At 39.4% G+C, this 22,671-nt stretch overlaps 1 long non-coding RNA gene across 3 annotated transcripts; it reads left to right on the top strand.

The window, feature by feature from the left end:
* The first annotated feature begins 6,612 nt into the window (after nt 1-6,612).
* LOC128135236 (uncharacterized) lies at nt 6,613-22,002 on the top strand. Of its 3 annotated transcripts, none has more exons than XR_008233019.1 (3): nt 6,613-6,721; nt 13,872-17,251; nt 19,359-22,002. It is a non-coding gene; the product is annotated as an uncharacterized LOC128135236 (long non-coding RNA). The 3 variants fall into 3 exon arrangements; XR_008233020.1 differs by lacking the exon at nt 6,613-6,721 and having other exon boundaries at nt 11,156-17,251; nt 19,359-19,554; nt 21,398-22,002; XR_008233018.1 differs by lacking the exon at nt 6,613-6,721 and having other exon boundaries at nt 11,156-17,251.
* Nucleotides 22,003-22,671: the final 669 nt, after the last annotated feature.

Below are 22,671 nucleotides of genomic sequence, written 5' to 3'. Positions count from 1 at the left end.
GTTATGCCACTTTGTGTAGGTGATAACATTTTCAATGGCAGGAGAACATCCATATCAGATGAGAAATGATATGTTGCTAATCTATAATAACTCAAGACTTGTGATTGTGTGAACTTAGCTTTTGTTAAACAGAACTTGCAGAACTGCTATAACAATGCCATATGTCGACTCCTAAAATTAGGACTTGCATTTTATTTCTACTGTTTTCCTCCTCTTTTTTGTGTCCTCCCTGCAACAGCATATCCAATGTTTATTCCTTCTTAGAGTGTATTGGATGTATTTTTTTATCAGAGGCTGATTTTTAATCTGTTTCCTTTTTCTCAAATGGTAATCTTTATGCTGACCACAGTAGAATTGACATGAGCAAACCCTACTCTATATGTAGGTTCCAGAAAGCCAAAACATTATATTTGGCCTGAATAATTTTATGAATGAAAAATACCTCTCACCTTGAGAACAGAGAGTTCTTTCCAAAAGAATATGAACATGTGGAAAAGGAAGATGTGTGCACATTTTAGGAGGGAGTTTTTTAGTGTGCTCAGAAAAAATATGCAACTTCTGTGTCAAACTTCTGGTTAAAGGCATAGTGGTTAGGCATTCTAGATCCGTAAGAAACTTCAGATTATTTTTTCAAAATGCAGTTCCCTTCTTCCAAATTTGAGTATCTATCTATTATTTCTGTTATGTGTAAGATGAATATTCCACTTTGAAAATAACACTTGTAACAGCAAATGGAATTTTGGGTGTGGTCATCTCAATTTTGATACTTTAAAAGTTCTGACTGTATTTACAAAATACAGCAATACTGGGCTGCATCTGTTGGCATTTCCTTTTTGCAACATAGAATTATGGAAATAATCTTTTAATGACATAGTAATTAACTCTCCACTGTAGCTGGTTACACTGGAATCAGCTATGTTTCTCAGGATTTTCTGGCCTAAATCTGAATTATTGAGTTTTTAAAACCAGTCATATAGGTCCCCGTTTGCTCCACAGACGAGACTGATTCTTCTGACTAAATTATCACAAATTAACAAAGAGATAATTTCTTTCGAGATATACCAAGGAAGAATTCTTTCCAAACATCTCCAGTAGACTGTTCAGCTTTTCTGGTCAGTTTGTAAATGATACGTTTGCAATTTGGGGGCTGCTAGTGATGCAACAGAGATGTATGAGTGGATGTGCTGGTGAGGTGAGTTGTTTTTTATCTTGTGCAGAAATTGCAAAGCCAAGATGTGTCATAGAAAATAGTTACTTTAAACTTTATACTTTCAGAACTGTAGGCTTCTCTAAGTCTGTATTACCAAGCATCTGATCATTGAAATACATTTGATGTGAATGTCAAATAGATTAAGTATATACACCTGCTAAGAAAATATATCTTCAGAATGTTGCATATAGTTAAGATAATGCATAACCTTAGAAAGATACTAGCCCAGGATTTTTGTCATCACAAACCATTTTCTGATATCCACTCAGACCCATTTGTTTTAATCACTACTTCATTCATGTCCTTGAAATCATAAACTTTTCTAGCAGGTCCTGTCATTGTCTGTGTATTTATACTGTATGAAGCACTGTCTTGCCTCTCATCTCCACTGAGAATATTTAATAATTATATTTAACTTCAGCCATCTAAGAGCTAGTTGTCCACTTGTGCTAACTGCTCGGAGCCTTTTTGCAATCAGTGGAGAAAGCTGGTCTCCTTAGATGCCTATTTCTGTTTGTGAGGAATTGCCTCCTGAAGGTGTCTCCACTGACTGTGGAAGGAGGCAAAGACTGACTGAAATTATGTGGGAGGCACCCTGTCCACTGAATCCCATGGGGATTTTATGTGTAATATAGCCCACTCTTAGGAGCTCACTGCAAATTCAGAAAAAGACTTGCTGGTTATTGAGAGCAAAGTCTGACACAGGATATTTTTTCATCCACTAAAATCACTTTCTTGATTTCCTACTGGTCATGTCTGTACTGCAGATACAGAAGCAGGCAGTCAGGACCCGAGGACCATGCACTTCAGTCATTATCACCTCTATACATAGCATCCAATTTCACTTTGCAAAAAAGCATAGGTCAGGAGTGACATATTCTACAATCCCATGTTAAAGTGAATGTAAATAGTCTTTACTGAAGACTATCTTTACTTGAGATGCTTTTGCAGCAGGCTGAGTTTGCATGAACTTGGAGCTGATCAACTTGTGTTGATTGGCCCAGACTGGATGAGGGTGTTTGGGCTCCCTTGGTTCAATTAGGTCTGAAGCCTGGCTAAAGTCCTCTTTCGGGTTTACAGTTAGCTATGTAGCTAGTGGGCAGTCAGATCCAGAAACTGTGCTTTCTCCCAGCTCTTACGCATTGTGTCCCAGTTTCACATATATTTCTCTGAGCTTTCTGTTATTGTGGTCCTTTGCTTTATAAGTAGTCATCAAGACTGTGGGACTATCATATGGATTAAGCTATTTGTAGAAATACATAACTATGAAGCTTCATGCAATTACAATGCTGGGCTTCAGGAAAGTTTCCAACAAAAATTTTGACCCTTTTTCCCCCAGTTAGTCAGTTCTCAAACAATTAAGATAGTTTTGGTTTCCACTACTGCAAGACCAATACTGTTCACATCAATGATTAATCTGATGTTCTGAATTCCTTGTTCTTTTTTTTTTGCTTTACTGCACTTGGAAAGGCAGCAAAAAGCAGAGCTGGAGCTAGATTCATGGGGATATTTATTCCTTCCCACCTGTCCACTACCTGCCCTGCAGTCTCAATGAGTCCAAGGGGTCTTCTCATTACCTGGAGTCCAGAGCAATTGCCTTTGCTGCTGTCCCCTAGAAGAGCACACCAAAGAGAGATCAGGTTGCACTACTGATGAACATTAGTTCTCCACCTAAGATTTCTGTCACCACTTGAGGAAAGTTTTGTAATTGTTTAACAGTAGTTGGCATGAGGAACAATTACCATATGTAAGGGTGGCTGAACTCAGAAAGTGGTATTTGCCAGTGTGTGACTGAAAATTCACAAAGCTGAAGAGAAAAAGATAAAGATGAATGGAGGTGAAGAAGGAAAACAGCTGCTGAGGTTAAAAGAGGCATTACCAGACTCAGAGAAAGAACTGGAAAATTTTTAAGAGTTGACAAGAACGAAGAGCCTGTAGGCTTCTTAATCCTTTGAACTTAAAGAAGCAGAATCTGTGGGAGCCTTGATGTACAGCAGGTACCTGAGAGCCCAAGGATAGCTGGTGAAATCTTGTTTATGAGGACTACAAATCACTGCTTCATTCTGCACAGTAGTGTATGTATCCAGTGGAGCTTTTCTATTAGAGGACAGACTGTCTTTGTCTCAGCTGCTGACTGCTCAACTGCTAGCTAGCCAGATTTATCACTTTGGCAACAGTGTGTGTGCTGAAGAGTTATCCAAGCATTGGTTATGTGCTCATGGTTCCCATTTCCCTTCCCTCATTTCATTTACAAGAACCACTTGAAATAACTTAGCTCAGCTGGATAACGGCGATTTTTTCTGTCTTTTGGTGTGATGTATGGGCCTAGTCTATTCCTAAAAGTTTCCACAACAAGCACTGGTGGTGCCCCAAATGCTATTTTGTACATAGCCCTTCAGGTCTCGGGATCTATTTTGTCCCCTTCAAAACTTTCATACCAGTAAGCTGAAGTCCATGAGTCATGGTTCAGTTATCTGTAGCTTGACTCCCTCCCAAGCAAGGTGTACAGCTTGGAGGGATTGCTGCATAAAGAATATATAGGCCTTTATGATTTACATAAATTTTAAGAATCATACAACTATCTTCATTTGTTCTGTTAGACTGGTTTGCAGTGTTCTTTGAATAAAGAATTATTCTAAGTAGGACAGTCATAGTAGGAAGACAATTTTCATATATTGTGCAGTTGTTTTTTGATAAGGTGGAAACCGTCTTAGATACTCTGAAAGGCTTCAGACCAATTAGAGTGTACATACTTTGTAAGCTGTATTTTTTCGTAATAATTTTCCTACCTTTGTCATATGTCTGAGTTAATACACACACTTTTTTCTGTTATATACCTGAAGTGTCACAGAATGTGGTACTCCATCTTATAGCTTGCAAGGCAGATTTCAAATACAAAGAGAATTTGTCATCCTGGTCCCAAACTGTCACATTTCGAGTAGGCTGTTACCTGAGCTTCCAACTGTAGTTTAGTATTTTTTCTTCCCTCAGACTTCAGAATTTGGAGTTAAATAAACTATGAGTTGCATAGGCTAGAAGTTCTTTGGTATTTCACTAAGATTAAGGTTATGTTATGTTATGTTATGTTATGTTATGTTATATCACCAGTTGCATGGAAATATGGATAATACACTTCTGCAAATGCAGCCTATAGAGTTGTTTGATCCATGTGAATGAATTGAAAACAGACAATACAATTTTATCCTAGAAGCTGGTATGTTAGCATTGTATACCAAAATGTATGTTCTTACAGAGCTGAAGTAGGTAAATTCATGGGAATAAATACAGTTTCTTGAGATACATACAGTTATGTAATTAACAATTAAATTACATCTTGTCATCTCTCAAATACTTCATTTCATTATTCTAGCCACGCTGCATAATAGAGAAAAATGCTAGTTTTATCCTAGCAGGTGAAATTCTGAAGGGAAATAGGAGTGGGGATACTTTGGATGGGAATCAGTTGAGGTAGGTATCTGCATCTGAGCTGGTCACCCTAAGCTCCCATAGCAGATGGAGGAAAGCCTGTAATGCTCAGGGGTGAAGCTTTAAACTCAAAGGTATGTCTCTGTATCTGCTCTGAGGATTTATGCCTCTGAGCGTGCCAATTTCTCTCCATTGCATATCAGAGGATCTTAGATGTGGATGTTTACAATGGATATATGTAGCTAAGCATGATGAACCCTACAGTATGCTGGTGACACATAGGTCAAACGTCAGTGAGTTGTAACTCTGATTGATTGATAGAGTGTTTTCATGCTCAGTTCTCCTGTGGGAAGACATATCCTTGCCCATCAATTCTGGATACAATTGGTTTTGAAAACTCTATGTATGCCAAGCTAATTGCTACAAAAGCTACTTGTCCGTGCCATACATATTACTTAAATTTTAGTCAGTTTTTAATTTTTCCTGACAAATGAGTCCAAGGAATAAGCTTAGAAGCAATGTGAGCAATGTCCCTGAAACAAGCTACTGTGAGTAAGTAGCAACTAATACTCCACCATCTTCTGCACATTTGTCTTTGCTGACTTACTGTGTGAGTAATAACCTGCTGAGCATTAGAAAAATCTGTGACTCTCTATTAAGACAGAAATATGGATGCCCTCTTTTCATATTGAGCAGTAGGGAGGAGGACAGAAATTTGATTTATTTTAACTTGGACTGGTTTATATCGGTATTGCATATTTAGATTTTCTCTTGTCTTTTTGGAGTGAAAGAGAAATTTCACAGCTCAACCAAAGATGAAATGTTAATTCTTTTCTTCCTTCAATGTCACTTCATTTCCCCCTTTCCCTGGCCTTACGTAAACTTTCATCGTAAAAATATTACTATTGACCTTTTGGACTCCTGTTTAAGACAAAAGAAATTGCAGGTCAATGTCATAATGGTTTGAGACTATCTTATTTCCCAAAATCTCACCCAGTCCTGTGAGCTTGCAAACAGTCAGAAGCTACATTTAGAGAGGTAAGCCTTCACATTTGGGTAGCATTTGAAAAGTGGCTTCACATTCACAGCCTCATTTTCAGAACCAGCGTTACCCCTGCTTGTCTCATGGCAGTGTGCTCAGCAAACCTGCAGCCATAGGTGAGCTTTTCCCTCATGGATAAATGTCAAATAAGGTGGCAAATAATCTCTATCTAGCCATGTAACTGTCTTGTTGTTCTAAGCTTTTAATCCATGGGCTCTCTGTCTCCTAAAATATTCATCTGAGTCATAGGAAAGACTCATACATCAGATATTGTGAATCTCTGTGTCTGTGGCTGAGCTGAGAGGGTTTCACTTTGTGCTCCAGAAAACTTTGCCCAGTCTCTACCACGTGGAAGTACTTCATAGAACCAGAGGATGTCTGAGGTTGGAAGGGACATGGATCTGGAGATCATCTAGTCCCACCCCCTGCCCAAGCAGTGTCATCTACAGCAGACTGGATAGTTGTTCCCTAGTCCCTATCCCAGAAGGGGCAGTCTTTGCTTGGTGCATTGATACATTGCAGGGCAGTAAGGACAGAAGGAAGTAAAAATATAAAAGCCCAGTCGAAATTATGTAAATATGTAAAGTTTGAAGTTTAAGATATGGCACAAACCTTTGAAAGCAAGTATGATTAACCACCAGTGAAAAAACACTGAGAGAGGTAGCAACGTCTTCATCTTTTGAAGTCTTCACATGAAGGCTTGATGATACTTCTCTTTAGTTAAATACATCTCAGAATGTTAAATATTCATCTCAGAACAGAGGCAAATGGATCAAGTGTAGTGCCTGTGTTATTCAGAAGTCAGACTAGGTCATCTAACGATGCCTAGTGGCTTTACCTATCTATAAGTGACACTGAGCTCTTGCTGATTTGGAGCCATTAATACTGTCAATGCTCCAGAATTCCCCTAAGCTACAAAGAGCATCACCCACACCATCTTTTATTTTTCCTCGCCTTTATGGAGAGGAAAAAAAAAACAGAGGAAAAAAAGATGTTCTTCACATCTCTGAAAGAAAAATGCATTCTATGGGGCAAAGGAAATGGTGAGTAAGAACACCTATACACTGCTAAGTACTCCCCTGATTCACAGAAAAAAACCTGTTTCTATATCCACTGGAATCTCTGGCATAAGGTGAAAGAGAGATTTTCAGCATTTTCATTATGCATGTATAGCATAAGATGTGTTACAACAAGAAAGGGTAGTAATGACATTATTGGGGGGAAATGAAAAAAAAAAACCTATGGTCCTTTTTTTCCCAATATTTGTTCTAAATTCTCCTCTTATTTATGCTATAAAACACTGATTAATTCCAGCCAGCTGTCTTGCTTCTGATTTAAGGCACTGATATGAAAGCAAATGCAAAATATATATATTCAATACATAGCACATACACCTATACAAATGTGAGTTGCTAATATTCATATTATATTTCCTAATACACCTCTAGAGCTTTAAAATTCTTATCTTCTGTTATTTGTGAAAGATACGACCTATCCTATCCTGGCATTCCATCAAATATGTAAAAATTTTGCCAACAACAATATGATTGACAGCCTGCTGTTTTCACATCCACAAAAAATACCAAGTTTTTATTTAGTGAAGAGAACAATTACAACAGTGGAAGTTATTGTGCTTCATCTTGCTGCAGTTGAGTTAGATCTGAAATATTTAGTAGAGTTTGCTAACTGCAGCTCTTGAATGAATAGTGTTTATTGTCATTGTTTGAATGAGCGAGCAGTATTTGTATCAGATTTATCACTTAATGCTGCAATACATAAGTATATCCCCAGTCAAGTTCTTAATTCCAAAAATGGAAATGCTAATAAAGGTGCTCGAAAAGCAGCAATAGAAAGATACATCTTCTCCTGTTGCAAATAATTGTCAGTATTCGCCAGAAATGCTCTGTTCCAAGTTTGTTTCTAGTGTAAATTCTGCTTATCTGGAGCATGCATGAGAAGCATATTATTTGCTGAAATTCACCATCTAAGCACATAATACTGAAGTGGTACAAATTATTAATAAACAGCACGTGGTCAGATCCTGAAATTTCCACAACATAGTCAACTTTAGTGATAACAGTCTAAGCTTATAGCAGTCTAATCTTTTGCCAGAGGCTGGAAGAACATAATCAAGCTTCCAGGAAGGCCTCTCTTGACATTTAAGAACAAATAATAGGTATACTACACAGTACAGTTTAAATTCTATGGGCAATTCATTTATTCCAACAAGGATTTGAACAGAGACCTCCTAAAAATGTGATGACAATGGCAGGAGCTTTCAGAGGTATTAATGAGTTAATTAAATAATTGTTCAAAATCGTGCATGCATGCTATGACTGTGAGTATGACTCAACAGAAAATCAAGGGTTTGATAAAACCAATGGTAATAACAGACTAGTTGTATTTTTTCCTATTCCTTATTATTATTGTTGTCACTGTAGTTGTTATTTACAATAGATTTTCCAGTGAGGACTGGACATGAAAAAGCCAAATGTGAAAAGCTGTTCCCAGAACAGGATTTCCCTGTCTGAGGGCACAGAGCACTGAGGTTTCCAGAGGGAGCAGGCTCCTGCCTGCTGCCTGGCAGGCAGTGTGGTGGGGCTGGGGAACCAAGCAAGCCCCAGCTGGTGCCAAATGAAATTCATGCAATTCTTCTCAGTCCCATTGGTACGCAGCACTGAACCCAAAGGAAAGGAAGTCTACTTTATTCCATGATTGCTACTGAAGCGTGTCCAGCTGTTGAACTCCCCAGCTCAGTAACAATTGGGTGATTAAGCTGAGCACAAACTCCTGAAAAGAACAAGCCTTTCCTGCAGGTAAGTCTGACTTCAAAGCATCAACAAATTCAGACCATTCAAAAAAACCCCAAGAGTAATGCTTCCTCCCCACCCCCCAGAATTTTTCACATCACTTTGCTCTTGACCAAGCCACTGAAGTTGCCAGTCAAATGAAGCTTGAGGCACTTTTACCTTCTAGCTCATTAGTGATGGAAATGAATGTCTTCTTGGGAAGAATCATCAGTCTGAAATGTTGATTACAATATTTATCCTTTCACCAACTAAACTGATGCTGTAAGCTACATATAAATGTCTGTCGTGGTTTAACCCCAGCCAGCAACTGAGCACCACGCAGCCGCTCACTCACTCCCCCCCCACCCAGTGGGATGGGGGAGAAAATCGGGAAAAAGAAGCAAAACCCGCGGGCTGAGATAAGAACGGTTTAATAGAACAGAAAAGAAGAAACTAATAGTGATAATGATAACACTAATAAAATGACAACAGCAATAATGAAAGGATTGGAATGTACAAATGATGCACAGTGCAATTGCTCACCACCCGCCGACTGACACCCAGCCAGTCCCCGAGCGGCGATTCCCCGCCCCCACTTCCCAGTTCCTATACTAGGTGTGACGTCCCATGGTATGGAATACACCGTTGGCCAGTTTGGGTCAGGTGTCCTGGCTGTGTCCTGTGCCAACTTCTTGTGCCCCTCCAGCTTTCTCGCTGGCTGGGCATGAGAAGCTGAAAAATCCTTGACATTAGTCTAAACACTACTTTGCAACAACTGAAAACATCAGTGTTATCAACATTCTTCACATACTGAACTCAAAACATAGCACTGTACCAGCTACTAGGAAGATAGTTAACTCTATCCCAGCTGAAACTAGGACAATGTTCCTTCATTGTTTAATATAAATCACTCATACAGGGATTTATAAAGAAGCTATCTGTTCTTTAGCTTCTAATTATCTTAGAAGATGCTAACCTTCATGTGAATGGGCAGAAGTGGTCCATTATGAATATCTGCAGCATAAGTGACCTAATCTTAAATGGGTAATGAAGGAATTCTGTGTTTCCCAAAGATGAACATGACATGAATATATGTTGTCTTTCACAGCTGGAAATACCATAGAAGGACGCACTGGAGTTCTGATGCAGCTCAGTCTGAAGGATTTTTTCCTGTTCTGTTTAAGAGGTTATACACAACCTTAAATAGTATTTTAGCACCTTCTGGGGCTAAGAAATCAGAGAGAAAAGCCACTTTCTATAATACAACATTCTTAACAGGGAAATGAGGGGAAAAACCCCCTACCAACACAGGAGATATCTTTTTTTCTAATTAAGAAATCTACCTAAATCAGGGCTTGTGGTCTGTCTCTCTCTTCTGTCTTAAAATTTCAGCTTCCTTTGCCTCTTTATAGCCTTTATCTTCTTCTGGTACAGCTTAAAGAAGCAGTACATGATCCCTCTCCTTCCTCTAGTATGAATGCTCTGTGCCAAAAAAGTTTATTTGGCAGCCAACCACAGATCCAAAGAGGAAACATCCTCAGTAATGAGAGACAGGACAGTAAGTCCACTGGATTCACTTGCCCTGTGAAATGCCCAGGGGTGCACAATTCCCTTCACCGACCCGCCTTCCCTGCAGTAGGGCTGCTTTATGCAGGTGCCGAAGGTATGGGATTCACAGCACTGTAGACCTTGTGCTAATAAACACATGCATTATCTAAAAAGACTAATTCAAAGCATGATGTCCCGCGCAGTTAATCATAGAAACTTTACAAGAAAAAAATGCAAACCGAGTGGCCTATTGCCATGACTGGCATGTTTTCAGGATGCTGCAGCATTCAAATGAATAGAATAATAAGATTTTGCTCTTTTGACACTGTGTCGCTTGAAGCTAGTAGAAATATTTGAGTGATGTCACTCTGGTATGAGATCTACCTGCCACCCTCTCTTTTTGCCAACAGCAGAAATCTTGAATTTTTTTGTTTCCTCTTAGCAAGAGACAATTGAAATATTTCTAAAACTGTAATATTGTACAACTTCCCTTGCATATAGAGGAAGACTGCATGAAGTGCCGCAGATGGTTTGTGGATCTTAACATGGCCCAGAAGATCCTGAATAGCCCAATGGTATTTTCTTTAAATCTGTGTTATGCCTTCCCTTTCTATGTTCCTTGGCTAAATGATTAAGGTCAGCTGCTTTTCAGCCCCAAAGGCTCAAAGCAATGTTTTTGCTATTGTGCAGTTAATATGTGTGTGGGTTTTTTGGTTCATTGACTTTGGGTTTTGGGTTTGGTTGCACTATTAGCACTCCCCCTGCCACAGCAGACTAGACATGCTAAGTAAGTCTATGAACAAAATCTATTTCTTCTATCTAGGAGATAACAAAAAAGTGCAGACATCCTTTCTCTTAGTTTTTATCCAGAATAAATTTTTCCTAGCAGGTGTTGATTGCCAGAAATTTTAGCCCAGACTGAGAAATCTCAGTAAAGTCTTGCTTTCTGAAAGGTGATACTCAGCACTTTCTCAGGATAAGGACTGTCAGATTCTCCGTTTAAGCAATCTTGTATTTTGAAACTGAAATTAATAGAACCATTGGGAAAAAATAGACTTCCTTGTTTTTGCTGAGATTTCTTCATTATTATTCCTCAAGCCCCCTGAAAAGGTAGTATAACCACAAGAGCTTGCCTTGGATACCTGCACTAACCTACAATGCCTTTCTCAGTTTTAACAAGTAGGTACAGCAAACACTACAGCAAGATTGAGCACCAGCCAGTTGGGCTTTTTGACCGGTCTTAGCACTGCAAATTTAATTTTCTGCAAAGGGAGCAAACAACCTCCTGGACAGTTCCTTAAAATACATGAGATCTCCAAGCAGTGAGGCAACCATTAGATGACAGACGTAGGTGACCTAGAAAAGCATATGTCATTTTACCTTTCTAATTTTTAGTTAAATGACAATAATAATACTCTTCAGTTTCAGGTGTATCTTAAGTTTGTTTTCTTTCCTAAGAGTATTTCTCTAGGAAGCCTCCCAGAAACATCTATCCTTCAAGGACATGAAATAGAAAAAACAGGACTATCAAGGCAAAAATCAAAATCAGAGTCAACTTGAAAGTCACCAGTACTCAGAGTGACAGTCTGCAACATATCAGTCACACTTCAAGATTATTGTCTTAGCATAAAATAACTTATAGGGAGAAAACCAGCATTCACATGAGCTTTTGCTAAAGTTAAACTGATGTTCTGTGGGACTGATGGTTAGACAGACTGGCGCCTGTTGATTGTGCTATCACTTCAGTGCGTGAAAACAATTTGCTTGCAAGCAGTCCATATTTCATTAGCATTATAAGTGCTACAAGAAAATAATTAGCCTCTAATGCACTCTATAGCTAAATCACTGGAGCAGAAGTGATCGATAAAACAGTCAATAGCAAATCGTTTGGTCCCATTTTATTAATGCTGTTTGAATTCATGCACTTTCCAATCTGGGGTTTATCTGCACATCATGAGAGATATTTCACGTCATGCTACAAGTTTCATCACAATGACACAGATCATGTATCTATGCAACATCATAGCTGACAAAAGCCACCAGCTGTCTAAATCAGTAGGTGTCTGGGAAATCAGTAATTTTTTACATATGTAAAATTTAATCACAGGCTGTTATGAGACTCTTTGCTAACAGATCTGGTCAGACAGAAGTCAGATGGGGGAAGGGAGTGAATTTAAAACGAGGTGCTAGAGGCCTTATCAGATATGGCATAATAAATGGCATATCTCAGGATTCCTATCAGGCGTGAAGGCTCTGCAATCAGCATTCCTGCAGCATCCAGAATTACTGCCTTCACATTTCATATTCGTTGGCGCTGTGGAGGTCAGTTGTGTTGGTGACCCTTTTTTCTATATGATGAATAGCTCCAGTGTTCATGATTTTCATCCAACAGAATCACATTGATTGGAATTGCAGCAAATAAGATTGCATACAAAATTCTGCACATAGCCTCTGACTATATGTATAAATTTGCATTTACATTATATTTGCATCTGGGGAGAGCCCACATACTATTTTTTTCACAGTGCAGCTGCAATATCTTCAGAGCCTGGATGCAGTGGTTGAACATCTGTCACTCAGTGCCAGACTGTTTTAGATCTTTTAAAATCATAAGGAACTGATTAGTAGATGAATTAAATACTGCTGTGTTTATTTGTGACTCTAGCACTTCCTCTTCTTCTTGTTGAGCCATCATTTCATATTAGGATTGAAACTCTAATTTTAGTTGCATTTACCAGCAAAGCAGTGACTTAGGAAGACAGATTTTAAAAGTCTAAATATGACTGGGTCAAAAGGGTGACAGAATAGTTAGGCAAAAGGAGCAGATGATAAACCACACGAGTGTATGATGAGTATTTCAAGAGCTAGAAGAGACTGTTAGGTAAGGACATAACAAGGTACCACTTCTTTGGTGATGAAAAGAGAGAACTAGTGAAAGGAAGATGAAATATAACAGATACCAACACAAAAAAGACAATATGCTAAAGCAAGCAGGACATATGTTTGAAACAGCTACTGAATGGTTCTACCAAACTTAAAGGAAAAGACCAGAAAAGCGTGTCTGCGAAAATAATTGTTTTGTGGAAGTGAGTGTTAGGAGGATTCAGGCAGTCACAACAGGGAGCTGCTGCAGCTTTTACTCTACCCTTGAGCATCAGAAGTTTTAATCTAAATGACTATGAAAACCTAGGTCATAAAATCTCTTAGTCTTTGGTCTGGCTTTCCACCAAAAAAAATTGAAAAAGTCATTGTTGACATCAGTGGAAACTAAACCAGATACGCCAGCAGAAGATGTACTCTTAGGAAACAAAAATATTAATAGATAATCCCAAACATTTTTGCTGTCCACTTTCTTCTCAGATAGAACTAGGCAGAAACAGATTTCCATTATATACTTTCCAGATTGGTCATTTTTGCAAACAGGAGCAACCAATGGGAGCACCATTATATTTCTTGTCTCTGATGACTAAAATGAATTGGGAGAATCTAATAAAAATGTAATATTGTATAGTAAATGTCTTTAAGCTTTGCTGTATCTTTATCAATGGCTTTCTGAAGGTGATTGTTGTCTATGAGGGGGCTGCAGTTTCTCTTTTACCCATTAAAGGATCTTGATTTTTGTTAATTTCAAATGAAAATGTCACTCTTCATTCCAGTTTATGTCAGCTATTAGACAAGAAACAGCACCATGTTCTTAATTGCAAAACAGTCTGAGAAACACAAGGAACTTTAACATATTAGACTTACTGGAAACAAATTCAGAGCTCAACAGAATGCTAATACACCAAATGCTGGTGCAACAGTATAATAGCTTGCAATTCTGAAATTATTTTAACATATTAACATGTCATTGTAGCTACTTATCTGCATCTGCATTTATTGGTATTATGCACACCTTCAAATCACTGTTACTGCTGAACACTGCATGGCATGATGCAGGCTGGGCATCACTTTCTGAGACAGACAGTCCCTGGGGCTCCCTGGGTTTAGTCCACCTCCCTGCCTCCCCAGCGCCTTGCCCAGGAGGAGGGCATTGCCAGGCTGGGGGAAGAGCTGAGCCCCTACTCCAGACCTATGTACTGCTGCTTCACTCCCTCCTCTCATTCCTGCTTGTTTACTTTATAAAAACCAAACAGTGGCTGACAAAAGACATCTTGGCCAAGAATAAGATGAAGCATATGGTGTCATGAGACTTTTGCAGTGAGCCTTCCCATCCTGCAGGAATCTGTGGCCCAGGGAGCATCAGAAGATGTGGTGGGGTCTTTGTATTTCAGACCATGCTGTGGGATCTTCTCCCGTAACTTCATGTGGTAACTCTTTGAAGACTCGTAAGCTAGCAGCCTCAGCACCTTGCTGTAATCTTTGGTTTAACCATGTATTATCTGGAAAGTCACTTCCTCACCACTGTTTTGAATTTTCCTCCTGCTGGCTTACTGGACTGTCTAGTTCTTACACTGGAATTGTTTCCCACATCCCTGCCCCATGCCAGCAAAGATTTTATAGACTTGTATGATATGTACCTTGTCAGTTGTCTCTTTTTCAGGCTGAACAGTCTGTATCTAAGTTATTCCTTGCACAGAAGCTGTCCTATTGAGTTTCATCTGCTATTTTATCATCTATGCCATGTCATGAGGGCCTTCTGCAGTTCTTTATTATCTTTATACCTTACCTTTACCCTTATCTTTTTTACCCTGAATAACTTCCTTTGCTGATTACTTCCTTCAGCTTGAATCCTGAGCATTTATTCCCCTTTCTCTTTATTGATATGGGGGCATGTCCCCTTGTTTCGTGGTACCTTCTTTAAGAGCTTTTGGTGAGGAAACTTGTCAAAATGCTTTTAGAAAACTGAATACATACAGCAATCATATCTTCTTTGTCCATCTTTGTTTCCAGCATAATGTAGTAATTATGTCAGATGGGACTTGCCTTTGGGCCTTGCCTTTACAAAATCCGTGTTGATTCTTCCCAAGGAATTAGTACGTATCCATGTAATTCTTTTCCTCATATAGGCTTATTGCTTGGTATTTCATTGCTTGTAACCTGGATTCCTTTCCAAAAGGGTGCCACAGTAGCCTGGTACTGTAATATGGAAGCAATTGTAAGCTTAAAGTTATGCATCGGTTCAAATGTTCCACATTTTGAGAGCTCTTGTGTGAATACCATCAAGACCTTGCAATTTATTAACATTAACTTTGTGATTTGTTCCCTAATCTCTTCTACTGACATTTTATTGAGTTAGAGCCTCCACTGTGTTTCCCAAAGACTCCTTGTGTGGAAACTTTCCCAAGTTCCTCCGTAATCAAGGTAAATTAAAAAAATTCATGCAGCTTTTTTTGGTACTGCAGCTAGACCAGTGAAATAATGTGCTCACAACGTGGCTTCTGATTATTGTGGTCACTATTTTACAAGGAACACACAACAGCTATTATAGGCATGCGATGCAGGAGCTCTACAAAGCCAGGTCTGCAGACCAGCAATAATTTATGTAAGTCTCCCGGCCACCTGATGCTTTTTAATATGAATCTCTGTACAGCACAGGTAGAATCTAAATACTTTGGTTTACGTATTAGCCAACACCAGCTTCCTCTGCTGTATTATTTTCTTCTCTTGTCTTCAGCTGATATAAGGAGACATATACCAACTCAGGATATGTTCCTAACTTTTAAAACTGTTTCCCACTTCAGTGCAAAGGTGAGTGTTAATTTAGTTCTGTTATTAACTTCTGTAACTATTCTCTGGTGTAACAGTATATATACACCTCTAAATAGCAGCCAGACAGTAACTGTCCAAATGATAGCCAACATCATGGTGGCTGCAAAATTCATTGGGGAACCACTGGTCTAGCAATCCATTACCAAGATTGGATTTTATAGCTTTCTTTCTGTTTTATCTCCACAGGAAACTCACTTAAAGACAATTTAAAGGCTAGATGCTTCCTTATACTTGTGTAGCTGAGAGCTAAATACTGTTGTAAGGGAACTATGGCTTAAAATGACTGAGCAATATCAAATGAACATTTTCTACCTCTCTTTTTGCAGAAAACTATGTCCAAGCATTACTATAAAGCTAACTGAAATCATGATGGAAGTTTCTAATAGCTATTAATGGCTTCATATTATAATATCTTTTCTTGTAGCAATAATACTTTCAAAACTACCCTGACTGGCAGTCCTTTCTTGTTGCTGTCATTGATGTATTAATTGTGTTTTCCTTCTAACCTAGGGAGAAGGTTGCACTGTTTAGTTTTATTTATACTCCTAAATATTATGACTCAGTATGGCATGGAACATGACTCTTAGCAATGATACCATTTACAGGCAATGGTTATAATAACAAGACAAACAGTACTTACTGGTAATTGAGGTCCTTAATTAATAACATTTTAAATCCTAGGACAATCTGTTTATTAAACATTGCAGTAAAACTGCTCAAAATTCATGTCTTCTATTCACATTGTACCTGGAATCATTGCTGTGCTAACAGGTTTCATCAGTCTCTCAATTAAATCTGACAAATATAAACTGCTTTGCTATATAGTTAGAAAAAACACCTTTATTTTAGAGCCTGTGGTAATCCAGGCTTTTGAATCTACATCCTGGTTCAGCTGGTAGCTGCGTCACTACTAAGCCTCTGTTCCAGCATGGCAGGAAAAAGAAATTACATGGCTGTTAGCATCTGGGAGACTTTCCTTCCAGGCATCAAATATCACTGAGAAGGATTTACAGCACCTCTTTACCACGTAAAGCAAGCCCAACAGCAGGAACATGTGGATATGGTCCAGTTTGGCTGAAGAATAAGGAACAGCACCTCAGCAAGTGTCTGCCACTGGGAACTGCAGCTCCTCTGAGGATCCGTAAACTCCAATGATCTGGGACTTCACTTTGGTGACAGATCATGGCAGGGAGAACATAATGGAGAGGTGACCTGAAGCAGCTCTAGTGCGGGTTTGTGTCAGGTCCTGGTGCACAGCTCTATCAGCTAAAAACTAGGAACTGTTACGCAATACTTGGTAGCTGAAGAGCATCTTCTGGGGAAGCTGAAGGCATTACAGTTGCCACTCTGCCCATCTGTGCTAGCACATGCTCCAACTCACATGACAGGGAAGAGTCTGGTCTTTGGCAAAGCATTTCCACTTCTCTCAGTGTTGCAGAGGTATCTGTCCCATCTGTCTTCTGCTTCAGATCACTGTAACTCGAGAATAGCACCCTGGCACTGAGGACTGATAGCTGTGATTGGGTAAGTGCTAGAAATCAAGCCTGAAATGAAAGTCCAGCTAAATTAAGAAATGTTTACAGTCAGAAAGGTCTGCCTCACACCTCTAAGGCTGTTACTTTTTTCTCGTCATTTTCCACCAGAAATCTTTTCTAGGTAAGTACTTGCAGTTCATAGTTAAGATACAACTTAACCTTTCAGGTAAATGCTAAGTGATTTTCTTTGCTGTATAAGAACCGATGCTTTTTAAAAAGTCAGGAACAAACAATCAGATATGTTTAAATGAACACCTGGACAGTGCCAGATGTCTTTCATCTAAGTTGGTATGGCAGAACTAAGTTTTTTCCTTTCTCTGTATTATTTGCAAAGATGGGACACTTTGCATTTAGAGTACTCTCTTGTCGTGACAGCACTGCAGTATAAATTTTCCACCTGAACCCTGTCATTCTGTTCTCAGTTCAAGTAATTTCTGACAAGGACTGTGGGTCTTGGCAGTTTCAGCTGAAGTCTTGGTGAGGGAAAACATGACTGAAATACTACAGAAAGAAAAATCCACTTTAATTTTGAGCAGTGCATCAGGACCTGACACAAACCCACGCTAGAGCTGCTTTGGTTTCCTTAAAATACTTTTTCACTTAAAATATAAGCTCATGCAAGAGTTTGAATATTGCTTATATTGCTTCCTGTGGTCATCTTGATGTTGATGCTTTGGTAAACTTTTCATTCACAGTCACCTTGAGCCAGATCCAGTAAAAGACTTTGGTGCCTTAAAGCACCAAGTTTACATTTTCAGGTGCCTGAGCCTCAGCTGTATCGCAAAGCACCTACAGTTCCTAGTGAGTGCACAGAGAGCACATTAGATTGGAGATCGTCCAAAAATTTTTTTGTGGCAAGCAGGGAAAAACCTACAGCTAAATGCTAAATCCTGGAATAGGTCAGAAATTTTTGCTCCACTCTAGAGCTTAGGTATGTGAATTGGGACTGCAAGGCATTCAAAACCCAGAGCTGAAAACGCACTCCTAAATGTTCCTGGGCAGAATGAGCAGGTGCTGTTTCCCCCTTCTCCACAGTAGCCCACCTCTTAAAGCAGAAAAGTTCGAAATCCACATCCCACAGAGCAGGAAATTCACATCACTCACTTCCACTATCAAACTGGAAAGACGACAAGTTGAAGGAGATTTCATGAAGGACCCCCACTGACGCCACCTATTGGTAGCTGGCCATTGTGCAACTAAAAATAACAGGATTCCCAGGATTAGGAATTCTGGGAATTCCCAGGAAAGCAAACAAAAAGGATCTGTGTCCAGTGGTTAGGGCACACAGTAATGGAAAGAGAGGGGAAAAGGTTGGTCTCTGCCTGCAGAGCTTGCTTACATTCCTGATCGTACTATTCATTCCATAATTAAAAATTATGTACCGTAAAGTCAGGGTCACTAAACCCAATCTGGGCCAGCTGTGCTCTCAGAAATGATATGATAACTGTGAAAACATGAATTTGGGAGAGAGGAATCTTTGGACATACATCCCTGCTTCTGGCATATCATTTCACCTCTGTTAGCAGCACTTTATAGTATAAAACTGCAATTTCTCTGCAGGCATCAGTAGCCAAACCTCAGGGCTGTGGATTTCACAAAGCAGAAGCTAAGCATCTAAAGTTTAAACACTAACATCAAGTTAATTTGGATACCAAAAATTCTTCCTTTTGAGAAATTACAAAACATGTAGAAAAAAGAGATTAGGAGGTAAGAGAAAAGAATATAATCTATAACAGACTGTTTAGGATGAGTGAAACATGGTCTTTATAAAAATGTAGATTTATATAAATTCAATGGGTTTAGTTTATTTAACATTTAAAAATTGTGCTGTGGTTCTAAAAGGGAGAAAATGTTGGGACCTTCAAGTGTAAGAAATGTCTTGTTAACCTTCAAGCAGCTAGCTAGCCCACCTTAATTCTCAATTACGAAGGAGCTGATTTGACAGCTGTCATTAAATTTATTCAGATTTATTCTGGGGTGTACACAGATGTTTGATAGGGGTAAAGGGAGGGAATGGTTTATTGGACTGCTCTCTGGAGGGGCTGCTCAAATGCTGTGCTGGCCCATCAGATGGTGAAGTGCTGTTTTGTCGCCAGTTCCAGAAGCTGAAGTGAAACTTCAAATTCATGTCTTAGATTCCTTTCTGCAAGAATCACCTGATGTTTTTCCTTTGTTTGTGGACGGAAGTCAAAATCAGGAGATGTGAAAGAGACGGGTGCCTTCAAAAGGGACTTCTGTAATTAGCTACAGACTGCAGTGTAGTCACTATATTGACATCAGATCCTGTTTCAGGTACGTGACACTATTTTACTAAGGACCAAGGATGCATATTGCAAAGGTGGGATAAGGATGAACCATCCACCATAGACTAAGTTCCTGTGGGCCCTGATGTACCTTTGCAGGCACCAGCTGTCACTTTGCAACCTTCCCTCCCAAAATCCCCAAGAGAAATGACGGCACTGATTCTTCAGCCTGAAATGGGGACAAAACCAATGTAAAGACACTTTTCAGTTCAGAAAATGAACATCAGAAATACATCTAACTGCAATGGCAGTTCCTCATAGCAAGCAGGGCCAAAGACTACAAGAGCTGAAATGTTGAATATCTTTTTATATTAATCATTTAACTCTGTTTTTTGGGAGAATACAATTTGGAATCCTTGTAGCCACAGAGGAAAGTAGCAGAGAATATTTCCGTACTAAACTAGAATGCTTTCCCTTCCAATCACACATTGTGGTTTTCCTAGGGTTTTGTCAGTGGTGGATCAGTGAAAGAGCTACTGAAATATGTGCTCATCAAAATACCTCGTAACATTTACATTCCCTGGGAGAGAAGAGAGAAAGAGCAGGCTGATTAGCATCTGTACTTGATGGTGAACTTCCAAGAAGAAAACATTAATTGGCTTCTGAGATTGTAATATAGATTTGTGCTCATTTGCTTTTTATGCTAAAATATTTGTCCAGCTAAAGATTTATGCCACATCTGTAGTCGATCGTGTTTTGGAACTAAATGAATGGTTACCTCCCTGAATTTCTTGCTTTAGGATTTAGGAGTGATTATTTGCAGTGTTCATTTGATGGTTTTGACTAATCTGAGGATTTACTGCTAGTGGTGCTGATAAATTGTTACATTGTTTTATTTTGACCATATTTTGATATTTGCACTGATTAAGTCCTAACTGATTGGGAAGTATTTGTAGAAGGCTTAACTATTTTGTCCTCTTTAAATTGATTCCTGCTTATTTATTACTTTTAATAAAATTCATGAAAAGCACGTTCAGTCACTTTATCTTCAATACATGGTTTTAGATGAGGCACTGAGACTGAACCAATTACTTTCATATACCTTTGGCTGACTCTGGGTGATTTAATAGACGAACAGGAGGGAATTATCCAGTATCAATGAGTGAATGCATGCTGGTTCTAAGTGCATGGTAACTGCTGACATGGCTTGGTAAAAGCAGAGATATCATTAATTTCAATTGTACTCAGACTGCCCTTTCCCAGTATGATGTCCTGTCTCAGAATGGCCAATAAAACAGAAGTTTCAGTACACAAGGAAGTTTTTGACATATGATCTTAATTCAAATCAGATTAAAACCAACTTTTATAAAAATTTCCTATGAAGCAAAAATTCCCCAGAGCCAGCAACTGTTCTGTGAAAATTACATTCTTGTCAGTTTGACTAAAAATAGCTGTAATATTGATATATGAGAGCAGTTGCAGGGGTTTTCAGTATTCTCGGGCACACAGCAGATCTCTTGGTGGGATGTCAAGACGTTAACCCTGATGCTCTCAGGATCTATAGCTCTGGGATAGGCACAAACCTGTTATGGCTCCAGAGGAACTGCGCTGAGTCCCAGATGCTTTGAATGAAGTATTTCAGGCTCACTGAGCTAGTGGTTCCAAGCAGAATTTTTTCTCTTCACAAAAAGTCTGAAACTCCTGAAGAGAGTTATGAGTTGGTAAAATGTCCTGATTTGTCTTGCAATCAACTGAAACAGCACAGTTTGTAATAACTCTCAGTTGCATATCTCACCCCTGGGCTGACCTGATTACGTTGAAGCCTAGCCTTCATTTTGAAAATTAAGTTTCAAAATGTGCCCCAAATGCTTTCAAAGACCATTTTTTTTCAGCTGATCCTTCAAATACACTGAAACGACCACTCCGAGAGTTGAAGTTACCCTTCTGGTCTCTTTTGAAGGATTAACTGGAAGAGGTTGAAGTTCACCAAGCCACATGGTCAATGGACTACATCCCCATTACAGCAGAGAATCTCCTGCAACAATAGAAAAGAGCTGCAGAGCCAGCTGGTCCCTCTGCTCCCAGCTGTCCTGGTACCTCAACAGAGAGGAAAACCCAAGCTACCAACTACTGCCTCCCAAGTGAAGTGGCAGCACATACTGCACTGTAACGTACAACCTATCCAAGCTCTAAAGCAACAGAAACTACCACTTGCTTCTTACTGCAGCCTGCAGTTAACCTTCTGTATCTGCAGAGCATGCAGAACAGGGGAACAGAGAAAACAGCACTCTAGATTTTTGAAATGGAAAAAATTGCCTTTCAGAGCAATAACCTGCATCAGGAGGAGCAGAGACAGCAGCCAAACAGAAGTGGTGGCGGAGCAGGAAATTGCACCGTCCATTCAGAAGAGATCAGCACTGGTGCTCCTGTCAGCCAGCTTTTGTAGAAGAAAAAATAAAAAGGTTGAAGGTGGGATTCAGATTCAAATTCAGACCCCTAGATTTAGGTTTCAGCCATGTCAGCCTACAGCATGTGAAGCAGGATCGGAGTTCAGCTGCTAAAACATAGAAACCTAGTGCCATATGACATGCCTTAGAGCATCTGAAATATCTGTGCGTGGATGATGGATGTGACAACGTTTGGAGACCCAGTGGGATTTCCCACAGTTCCTAAAAAGATGCTAGGTGACTATCTAGCAGTAGGCAACTGATTTATACACTGACTGTTCAAGCTCCTGTAATAGCCAACAGAGAGCTTGAGTTATTTGCCCACATTTGGTGCCATGAGAGGTGCTCTGGGGTGAGCACCTGAGAAACCTGCAAGGCACGGGCAGGTATCACACAGGCCTGATGAGTGTCACGCAAGTCCTGGAAGGGCATCTGGAGATCAGGCAGAATGCCTCAGAGCTGCCCAAATGGCAGTGGACATCTAAAAGTGAGTAACTGATTTCAACTTGGATGTAAATCACACTTCATTGAAGTACAGAGACCTGTTCACCTCACTAAAGTCACATTTGCTGAACTGAACCGCTCTCCATATGCATTACCTGTATCCTCACTGTCTGCAGAGATTAAAGATCCTGTTCACCAGGTGGATGTTGTAGGTTCACCTACTTTTTCATGTGTCTGGAGCTGGAATGTATTGTGACAATTTTTTTTTTTATTTT

The sequence above is a fragment of the Harpia harpyja genome, chromosome 22 (assembly GCF_026419915.1).
Source record: "Harpia harpyja isolate bHarHar1 chromosome 22, bHarHar1 primary haplotype, whole genome shotgun sequence".
Taxonomy (NCBI): Eukaryota; Metazoa; Chordata; class Aves; order Accipitriformes; family Accipitridae; genus Harpia; species Harpia harpyja.
The sequence above is the reverse complement of the archived record's forward strand: the minus strand, read 5'-3'. Positions and strand labels throughout refer to the sequence as shown.